Source organism: Camellia sinensis, chromosome 6 (assembly GCF_055761805.1).
Source record: "Camellia sinensis isolate YWXY chromosome 6, ASM5576180v1, whole genome shotgun sequence".
Classification (NCBI taxonomy): Eukaryota; Viridiplantae; Streptophyta; class Magnoliopsida; order Ericales; family Theaceae; genus Camellia; species Camellia sinensis.
Window position 1 is genome coordinate 190,865,244 of NC_138966.1, and position 12,089 is coordinate 190,877,332.

A 12,089-nucleotide genomic window follows, 5' to 3' on the forward strand; every position below is an offset into this window, starting at 1 on the left:
CTTCCCCTAAACCGTGGAGTACATCCCCTATCTCCTCCCAAACAATATGCATATGCAATGCTCAATCAATACATGTAATTTCTGTATTAATTCAATAGTCTAAATTTATGACTTAAACAAATTGATTAGTTTCAATTTTCCCTAATCCGCATGCAATGTCTACAACAAGCACGACTATCCTCCACCGATAGCCCAAAACAATTATTTCTAGACTCGACAAACAAATATACCAACAATTCAATAGGCGAGTGATTTATATTATCCATCTACACCATTTAATCAATAAATTCCCCAATTTCATGGATTTAACCAAATTGCCCAATTTCCTTAAATTAATTACTCAAATCAATTTAGTAATTCAACTAGGGTTTGTTTCCAAAATTTTCAAAGTGTCCCCAACCTATCAAAATACCAAACTTAGAACAAAGCATATAAAATGGAGTAGGAAAATCCCTACCTCGAAGAAAATAACCCGTATGGAGAAGATGGAGATGAAGACCAAAGACCAACGTGCTCCAAATCCCAAGTTTCTCAGATTAAAACGAAGCCCTCAACTCACTCTAACTTTTTAAAAAAGGATCAAAGGTAGAAACTCACTCTAAGTAGATCAATCGAAAGAGAGAAGGTGTGTAGAGGGAGAGAGAGATAAAAACACTCCAGGGGCGGTTTTTAAAAAGTTATGAAGGAAAAGTAGGTCAAAAAGTGATCCAAAAAGTGAAATCACGGACTGATATAATCGACTCTACGCTCGAGCGTAGAAAGCCCCACTCGAGCGTAAGGCACAGAATCATGCTCGAGCGTGAAGAAAGCCGCTCGAGCGTCGATTGCACCCTTCCAGAAGTTTTGCAGGCGCTGGCACCCGCTCAAGCGTCAAACTCCCCGCTCGAGCGGAGGAGCAAAAACAAGGGATCACGCTCGAGCGTAAAAACTATCGCTCGAGCGGAAGAACTGCAGAGCAAAATACTGGGAGATGGAAAATCACGCTCGAGCGTCAAAATTTCCCGCTCGAGCGGAGAAGCAACAACGAAGGGACCGCTCGAGCGTTAAAACTTCCGCTCGAGCGTGAAGGCCAAAATCTGGGCATCACCTATTGGCATCTAAAATCAACCAACCTGTAACAGACCCGCCCAACACAACCTATACTTCAAATACAAAGAGATTAAAGGACAACAACAACCAATAAGTAATGACAGGATCCACGGAACCTAAGTCCGGATACAATAATTTAAAGAGAAAAGACCGGGGTCGCTATACATAATCATTTGTTTCAGCATATACGGTAGTGGTCCTCCTAATAGAGGATGAAGGCCTCATGCCAAGTCCATATGGTAGTGGTCTTCCTACCCTTTTAGGACTTTGATTGACAGCTCTTCTGCAATCAAAGGGGTTGCAGTCAAAGGGGTTGATCCCGACTGTGAGAGGTGATCAGTCTATGTCTGTATCATATTTTCATATCAAATATTAAAAAATAAATAAATAATTATTAGAAAAATAAATAAGATTATAATAAATAGTATTATAAAATTTTGTTAATAAAAATTGCAATATACATTCACATAATTACACTGAGATTGAGATGAGATCCACTCATGTGTTTTCTCATTATAGTGAGTTTCCTTGTACAACTCTACTAGATCAGGTAGCATCTTCTTTTCTCATGCCTAATTCGATAGACCAAATATTCAATAAATAAAGATAAGAATCTAATATAATTCTGAAAGTGCAAGGATATGTACCAGCTTTTCTACTCTAACAGGGATTGACCTAGAACCACACCTATGTTTTGTATACATCCTTTTTGTGTTTGCAATGTTGGCCTTTAATTGTTCCTATAATGAAGAATGACCACTATAACAATGAAATGTATCATTAGTAAGACAAATATGTTGGCTTTTGATTGTTCTTGTAAGGAATAATGAACCAATATAACAATGAAATGTATCACTAGTAAAACAAATTTAATGCTTGATAATAAAGAAATTGCATTGTTCATCTCTATCATTTTCCTATATATCATTTCAACTTAAAAGATATTTCAAATTATTCACTAGTTTCATTCAATTCTTTGAAAAATATATTAGAGGACTTGTTGAGATTTCATCATAAGATAATTTTTCTAGGTGAAAAAAGAAAAACGAGTAATTTACACCATTCACAAATAGGGGACATATAAGCATGGGCAAGATAGATTGTGAAAAAATTCATTTACATTTCACAAGATATGGAACAATTACTGATACCAAACTCATAACCCTTTCTTTCTTCCATAACTCTATCAAATCTAGAGTTCTGTCTCAATACCCTGTATAAGTTACGTAGCTAGTTACTTACCATTATCATGAAACTTTAGACCAAACCCAAGAACAAATAGAAAATACAATCATAGAAACTGAAATCTTAGTTCTTTATTCTATGATGTGAAAGATGCACTTTAAGGAACCATAAATTAATCTCCTATTATGTGAGCCTTCCAATCCATGTTTAATAGTTTCCCTTTCTCATTTTCCCACTTATTTGGTTTTTATTATGTGCTACTTACATGCCTAGAAAATAAAGGGAAAAGAAGACATATGGAATTTCACAGCAAATTGATTGTGTTCTTTCTAGTTTTTTTAGAATCTCTCCCTATTCTAATCAAATTCTTTCTTCACTGATATAATAAAAAAGATGAAAATGCTACCAAAAATTCTTTAGTGTTCCACTTCTTATCAATAAGATCTATCCACTTGGTAGGATCAACATTCTTCTGTGGGTGGTTTCTTGCATACTCCTCCCCTTTAGCCTCCTTCAGCTCCATGAATTATTTGTGCATCCTATAGGTATGGTTACTCAACCTCCGACCAAATTTTGTGTTCATTGCCTTCTCTATATCAACAGGGTCTCCTTGTAAATCAAATTGATCCTGCAAAAAATAGATAAGTCATAGATAATTCTTATAAAAAATAAAATAATTACAATAAATAATTAAGATTTCCATCCTACTATAAAAATGTGTAAAATGTTCTATAATAGAGTAGACAACGAACTTACATTCAAGCGTTGAAACATTGCCTCCTTAACAGAGGCATCAACATACTTCCACCTACGAACACTTGGATCTGGTAAACGAATTCGCACTTCTACACCAATCTTTGAGGCTAGTTTTGAGGCATAGTCCCCTACCGGTGCACGAAATTCTGGAGAGATAGCCACGCTAAGCTTTCCATCTCTATCAACATGGCCTTGAACCTCTTTGCCTCGAGTCGGGCCACGAACACGCTTAGCAGCTGATATTATGAAGCCATAATAATGGAATAGTATGTGAACAAATTTAATTAAGATCTCAAATCAATGTAAATAAAGAGTGAGTCTTACCAATAGTATTACCAGCAGTCACCTCAAGTTGAGGCTCCACATTGAGAGGTGGTGGCGGATGGCTAGCCACCTCAGGACGTGAAGAGGTATCCCCCTCTTCTGATGCGTGGGTCAATGCCTCATGATAAGATTGTGAACGGGCTCTCGATGGTATCTCCAACAGCTAAATAACATAATAAAATATGAATATATGTACAAAGATATACATGTCTATGTGTGTATGAATTGAAAGTAACAAGAAAGAATAAATTTCACAATGAATAAGTGTATAGTACCTCATGCTCAAACGAATCATAGGATTCAGTGTCACTGCCATCTTCAGCCTGTGACGGTTGATAATCATCGTCATTTTCCTCAATTGGTATTTGTTTTTCCTTCCCCAATTTCTTACGTTGAACCGCAGCCTTCAAACAAGTTGTTATATTCTTCACTCCTAGAGCATTCATTCTCTCACGGTTTTCATTAATTGTCTTCATTCTTTGTTTCTCGTAGTTCGTTACCTTCTTAGTTGCGGTACTTGGTTTGGTCAACTGTTTTTTTGTAGTGTCCATTTTGCCCAACTATAAAGCATAATTGAACATTTTTTTGGTGGATACGCATAACTGAACATTAGATGTAAAGAAAAGATAATTATATATTTCTATACATAAAGCACAAAGCAACAACAATCTCAACAAGTGGATGTGTCATATAGGCTCTAAATCATTAAAATATGGCTAGAGTGAGATGGATGATTTTTGTTTTTACCTTTTACATATCATAGAACAAATTAATTATAAAGCCATCAGACACATAATATGACCAATCAACGATAAACCTACATAACAGTAGATGAACCCCACAATTGAAATTCAACTACATTAATTAAGAACAATGTTCATATTGAAAGTGCAAAATAACTACAAATCCTAGTCTACATCAAGATCCATAACGTAATCCACATCAAGTTCGTCACACTCTTCATTTTGTTTGTCAGCTCTATGCTCTATCATTATTTCATCAGATGACCTAACCCTTGCAGCAATATATGTATATATATATAGTATAAAAACTAATAAGAAATCAATATATATGAAAATGATAATACTTCAGAGCTAGCTATATTGATTCTAAAATAATGAGTAATTTTCTTTTTCGAGATAGTCGATTGACTTAAAAAAAATCAATTACAAATTTTTTTCTTCAAAATACAATCTAATCATCATCAATTGGTAGTTAAAAATACAATCACATTTTATCTCATAAAAAAAAAGAAAAAAAAAAAGAAATAGTGAGTTAAAAATCCAATCACAAATTAAGTCAATTGATAATTAAAAAACATAATAATTTATTTTTCAAAAAACAAAGTGAGTTAAAAAGATCAATTACAATTTTTTTTTTAAATACAATCTAATCATTATCAATAAAGGATACTTTATGTAAACCTAATGAGTGCAATCTATTTTATTTTTCAAAAAACACAATGAGTTAAAAATCAAATCACAAGTTAAGTCAATTGATAGTTAAAAAACACAATAATTTTTTTCAAGAAACACGGTGAATTAAAAAAATCAATTACAATTTTTTTTCTTCAAAATACAATCTAATCATCATCAATAATTGGTACTTTATAAATACAGTGAGTTAAAAATCAAATCATAAAAAACATAGCAAATTAAAAATCAAATCACAAATTAAGTCAAGTGATAGTTAGAAAACACAATAATTTTTTTGTAAAAAAATCACAGTGATTTAAAAAATCAAATTATAAATTTGTATTTGCTATACAAAATACAAATCACATTTTTTTTTTTTTTTTTTTTGGGTGTAGATATGCCGAACACTTGGAAAGAATGGTTGAGTATTTGAGTCTAAGTGTAACGCCCCCAAAATAATACAATAAAGATAACTCATATGTGGAATAAATATGAGAAACAACATACTTTCATATATCAGAGTTCACTGTTTAACAACCAGTTAAATGCCATGTAGGTTTATATCTTTTCAAGTCGTTGTCTGGTTACATAAATTGAGTCTCGCTCATTACATCTTAAGCCCTTGGCTTTACAAATAACAAACATACACACATAAATCCTATGAGGTTTATGCTATGAGGTTCATTTCCAATTCATATATGCTACTCAACTCATGAGTTAAATTCATTATCAAATTTTTACGGATATTTCGTCCGAAGGAATCGGCACCCATTTATATATTAAATTTCAGGTCTTTCCCCTAGGACATTCCGGCCAACTTACTTTAAATGAAGTCCATCCACTTTCTCCTCCCAAACAAATATACACGTGCAATGTATTTATAAACATAATCATGTATGGAGTATATCCCCTTTCTCCTCCCAATAAACATACATATACAATGTATTTATAACATAGTCATAGTCATATTCACTGACACCAACAATGGATTAGCATTAAATCGCCTAATCCTCATGTAATTTCTACAACAATCATAGCTATCCTTCACCAATAGCCCAACGCAATTATTTCAAAAGAAATGTTCAATATCAAAATAAAAAGTTTATTCAAAACTTCCATAGGTGAGATAATACATATCCAATATCACCATTTATAATCACAACCTTCAAATTTCACATTTTCAATATTAATCCCAATTATTTATGCAAAATAATAATTTCATCAAAATTAAGGCAAAATCCTCATTTCACCAAATATCAATCCAAACACCAAAATCAACTATTTTGGCACAACATGATCTTATATTCAAGCTTCATACTTGTTTACCTCATGATTTGTCCAAACCACAACCAAATCTCATCATCTATACACAATAACAAATAACTAAGCTAAAAACCATATTAGAGTGTAGAAAATCCCTACCTCAAGTTTGAAGAGAAAACAAGTAAAAGTTTAAATTTTTGATTTTGCCGGATTTTGATCTCCACCGATCAAAATGTTGCTCTCACCAAACTCTTCACTTTGGCCTCAAGAACAGGTTAAAAGGAGATACCACTTCCATAGTGTCATTTCCAAGATCCTTTCCACCCATAGAGAGAGCGTTCATACATACCATGTAGTTGTTTTTATCCTCCATCACATTGAACTTTCTAAGAGCAGAACTGATGCATTTGTTATGACATTTTTCTGTGGTGGGGCAAAACGATGAGTGGCCTTCTTCCTTTCAGACCAAGCATTTTTAGCATTCCCCTGGATAGACATTGTACGGGGAGCCAATATTTGTCACTGTCCGTACTTCTTTCGTCCAAGCTTCGTGTCTGTCCAATTAACCTGAAAGCACAACGGCGGTGAGCTACCCGGCGGTGTGTTGCTGGAAACCCCTCCAATGGTCAACTTAGCACACACTCAGAGAGAGAGAGAGGGAGAGAGAAAAACACACTGAATGTAAGTCTATCTCACCAAATGATGTTCCATCCTCGGCATGGGGGGCGCAGTCATACTTATATACTTTCTACACTCAACTCTGTACCCATTAGTCTCTTTACACGTGGAGCTGCTCTCCCATCTGTCAGCATAAATCCAGCAAACACCACCTAACCAAACCGCCAGACAACATTAACGGGAACTCGGCAGCGAACACCTCCTTCGACTGAGCTACTTAACGAGTCCAACAGTGCCACTCGCCGAGCTCCATCACAACTGAGCTCGGTAGCATTCCAGTACGGCCGAGCTCTAGACAGGTTAGGATGGTTTGTGAGAGACCTTTCTGCCGAGCTACATGCGTGAACAATAAGCCTGGGTTGACAGACGATCATCTCGGCCGAATGGGCCCTGGACCTCAACCGAGCAATCCACTCTAGTTCAGCCAACGTTAGCTCGGCCCAAACATGCTCGGATCTCTTTTTAGCCTGGTCATTACCACGGCCCAAAGCCAGATTATGAAATCTCCCTCACAATTGCCCCTTAATTCTGTCCGCATTTGCGTGACCGAAATTACATTACAAGGCCGGGCTAGACTTTTCGCTCGGTGGTTCACTTTGCTCGGTCGGCGAGCAAGGTCAGCTCGGCCACTTTCTTCTTGGCGAGCAAGATCAGCTCGGTAAGGAACTCCAAGGTCGGCGGGCAAGGTCCGCTCCGCGACTTGCTTTTTGGCGAGCAAGATCAACTCGGCAAGGAACTCCATGGTTAACGAGCAAGGTCCGCTCCGCGACTTGCTTCTTGGCGAGCAAGATCAGCTCGGTAAGGAACTCCATGGTCGACAAGCAAGGTCTGCTAGGCAACTTGCTTCTTCGCGAGCAAGATCAGCTCGGCAAGGAACTCCATAGTCGACAAGCAAGGTCCGCTCGGCGACTTGCTTCCTGGCGAGCAAGATCAGCTCGGCAAGGAACTCCAAGGTCGGCAAGCAAGGTCCGCTCGGCGACTTACCTCTTGGCGAGCAAGATTACCTCGGCAAGGAACTCCAAGTTCAGCGAGCAAGGTCCGCTCGGTGACTTACCTCTTGGCGAGCAAGATCAACTCGGCAAGGAACTCAAAGGTCGGCGAGCAAGGTCAACTCGGCGAGTTTCTTCTTGGCGAGCAAGACCAGCTCGGCATAGAACTCCTAGGTCGCGAGCAAGGTTAGCTCAGCGACTTGCTTCTTGGCGAGCAAGATCAGCTCGGCAAGGAACTCCAAGGTCGCGAGCAAGGTACGCTCGGCGACTTACCTCTTGGCAAGAAAGATCAGCTCGGCAAGAAACTCAAAGGTAGGCGAGCAAGGTCAGCTCGGCCACTTTCTTCTTGGCGAGCAAGACCAGCTCGACAAGGTCGCGAGCAAGGTCCGCTCGGTGACTTACTTCTTGGCGAGCAAGATCAGCTCGGCAAGGAACTACAAGGTCGGTGAGCAAGGTTCGCTCGGTGACTTACATCTTGGCCAGCAAGATCAACTCGGCAAGGAACTCCAAGGTCAGTGAGCAAGGTCTGCTCGGCGACTTACTTCTTGGCGAGCAAGATCAGCTCGGCAAGGAACTCCAAGGTCGGCAAGCAAGGTCCGCTCGGCGACTTACCTCTTGGCAAGCAAGATCCGCTTGGCAAGGAACTCAAAGGTCAGCGAGCAAGGTCAGGTCGGCGACTTTCTTCTTGGCGAGCAAGACCAACTCGGCAAGGAACTCCAAGGTCGCGAGCAAGGTCCGCTCGGCGACTTGCTTCTTGGGGAGCAAGATCAGCTCGGTGTAGACGTCCTCGAACGTCCCGGGAGGGAAATCCCATTTTGTTCATATGGGCTCACTACAGTTTAGGACTTAAATGTCAAGGTCCTGTATCTAATTTCGCAGAGTGCAATGCAAGACCGATGAATCATCAAAGAGTCCAAATCCGGCAAATCATTTTGAAAAATAGATTTTTAGAAAGAAGTGCCAAACATGAACTGCTTTGCCAGATACAGAGTCGCCACCTAAATGTTTTATTTTGGGAGAATTTAGGAAACCCTGACTCGTGCCGAAGGCCACATGTCCGTCATCACCAAAGTTGCCTCGGCTCGGGAACTTGGGTACGATTGGGGAAGGTCACTTCGTGAGCACCCCTGCTTGCCCGATCAAAGATCGGCCTCTACTAACCATGATATCGAGTTTTGAAAACATTATGCATTCTTATTCCGATTATTAGCCTAGATTTACTACATGATGTGCACAGCATACAAGTATAGACTGGATCGCTTGAATTGGAACAACACATCTCATGTTTGTTTATTTTGAAAATGGTTTGACGGTGCTACCCGCAAGTAGGCTAAGACATGGATTTGCCACCCTCGGGTGGGCTTAGAAAACGTGATGGTTTGCCACTCTCAAGTGGGCTTAAAACTCACAGTCAATGCATTATTCCAATTCAGATAATCCAACCTTCACCCATAGGCATTCAAGCAGGTATATCACATAAGCACATAGCCTCATGGTAAGCATGCTATCATGGCAGTCAGTCACACACATGCAAGGATGCTAAAGCATAAACACTTACCGAGTACTCCAAACCAAAACAGAAGCTATGTTAGAAATTCATGCATGATCCTTACTATGCTGAAATGCCTAATGCAACATATGCAGGAATGTAACTACAATAGGCTCAGCTATTCTAAAGATGGCATGTGAAATGCTACAACTAACAAATATTCAACTCGGAATTGAAATACAATGCAGTTAGTATGATGCGTTGAGCCCGGTACATGCAAGACAGATGAATGAATGCAAACATGCTATCATAAGTATGCTAATTGAAACATGCCCTAAACTAACCATCATAAGCTGGTAAATAAAAGAGAGAAAGACGTGAGATTGGAAGGCATACATTACACACACGCACACTTATTACAACAATTGGCCCTCTCTTGGAGGGTCTGAATAAATAATACAGTCCGAATAAATAATTAATTACTCTAACTAATTAAATATTAGAAAACCCTAATTAATCAACAAATTAACTAGAAAAGCAAATAAATTAGCATGCAAGCTAAATGGACCGCCTCAGCTCTGTTCCAAATGATGAAAGGTGTATGCATGCTCGAGTCGCCTTGTCGGTAAATTCCATCGCGATGCCTCGCCTCACCCTTGTTTGCAATTGATCTCAGAAACTTGCACAAAGCTCCAGAAGGCTGAAACTCCACCTTGGGAAGGCCACTGACCAGTTATTAGCATGGGAGACCACCTGCCGACCACCCTTTGTGGTGGAGACCAAAGAGGGTGGTCGGCCTGCCAGAAAATCTGGTCGGCCGACCAGTTTCCACCTCTGGTTTCTGGTTTTTCTGCAACAAAGGAAAGAGAGAGAAAAGGCAATGTATTTTCAACAAATGTGTGCATAACCACTCTCCCTATCATTGCACAAGCTCTAGGGAGTGTAGTCCTCGATCCCTGTGCCATCAATCACGCATCTTGATGCATAATGGCCGAGGAGTCGAATTGCACGCCTCAATGGGACATGAATGCACATATAAGCAACTAAAGCCAACGACTCTATCATGGATAGTCAAGGGTGTTGGCGACTGAGAATCGAGGCACGATTTGTCACTTGGAGTACGAAACATCCCTCGTTTCCCATGTTTGGACTAAACCCTACTCCAAACACAACCCAATATGCATGACATGCATGAATACAACTCTAACATGCAGCCTAGATGCAAATGTCACTAAATGACACAAACATGCAAAGGATGACATGCAAACATGCTACTAGCATACACAATGCTATGAAATAATCAATGGCATACTCAATGTAAGATGATTCTATATGGCATACGCAATGCATATGAAGACTAACAAACACAATGAAACGAACAAGGCATACACAATGCAATGCTCAAATCATGCAACAACGTGAACTAAATGGCATACACAATGCAAGATGGACTTAAACCAACATGAGTGGACCTCAGCCACACCCAAATCAGTGGCCATTATGATGAAAATGAGACAACCGAAATACATACAAACATGCACGGATGCAAAAGACCGATCCTAAGGCACAACATGCAACTCTAACAAAGCATGACAAATGATGAAATATGGCATAGAATGGCATATGATCCAGCTCTGAAATATGATACACAATGGTTCCGAATCATGCAAACACTTCACACGATGCATGCTAAATGGCCCGAATACCGAAACTAGTAAAGTGCGTTACATTAGAGGTACACAAAACAATGTACAAATGGCAAAACCAACCCTAAACAGACCCTAGGCAGGTCCAAGACAATGGGAAATTGGTCAAAAATGATGGCTCGGAATGCATTCAAATGAAGCCCATGCAATGGTTAGTAAATGAGGCATACAAGCCCGACTTTCTAATGCACTTAAAGAGTGGAAATCATGGGAATATGGCATGCATATAAGCTCTGAAATATGATGTGCAATGGCCTAAAAACATGAAAACACCTCAGTATATGCATGCGATGGACCTCAAAACTCAAAGTTAAGCATGGATATTGAACTACAGGCATGCAAAACAAACATCATTCGACCATGAGACCCAAAAATAGAGCTAAGGAAGTCCAAAACATGCACAAAATCAGTTTAAGGCATGGCCAAAATATGCTAGGAAAGGCGGCCAAAACATCATGCAAAACAAGCTAGTGAACCATGATTTGCACTATAACTATATGAAGCACATGAGAGATCACCAAACCAACCAAAAAAAGAAGTATGCCATGCCAAAATATGACCAAAAATCCACTGAAACTCAGTCAATGCATGCAAGAATGATATGTCCCTTTGAAAGGCCAATAAGAGGGTCGTTCTACACATGTATGATGAACACACAAAATGGCAAAAATACCTCTGGATAGAGGTTATGAGGGCCCTAAAACTCACCGAAAAGGGCCTGAAATGAGTCTAGGAAGCATGCAAGTAAAGGCCCCTTTGGAAGGCCTTGAAGAGGATTACTCTACAAATGCAAGATAGACACCTAACATGGCAAAAACAACTCTGGACAAAGTTCATTCAGGTCATAAAACTCACAAATAATGGCCTGAAACATGCTCAAGAAGTGTGCAAATATGGGCTCCTTTGTAAGGCCAACAATGCTAGTAAATAAAACAAAGGGTGAGAGAGTCACTCCTCTCTGATTTTGGGGCTCAAAACTGCATGCTAGCCATTGAAAATCCACTGGATTTTAGTGGCTAAAAGGCCAAACAAAGCACAATACAGAGGCCTTAATGCATGGCTCAAAACAAGATGAAAACAAGCATACAAGGGGGTAGATGACCCCCAAGAGGAGCTCAAAATAAGACTTTTTTAAGTTTATGACAAAGCCCAAATATGCTTGCAAACTAGGCTAAGATATGAAGCAAAACAATGC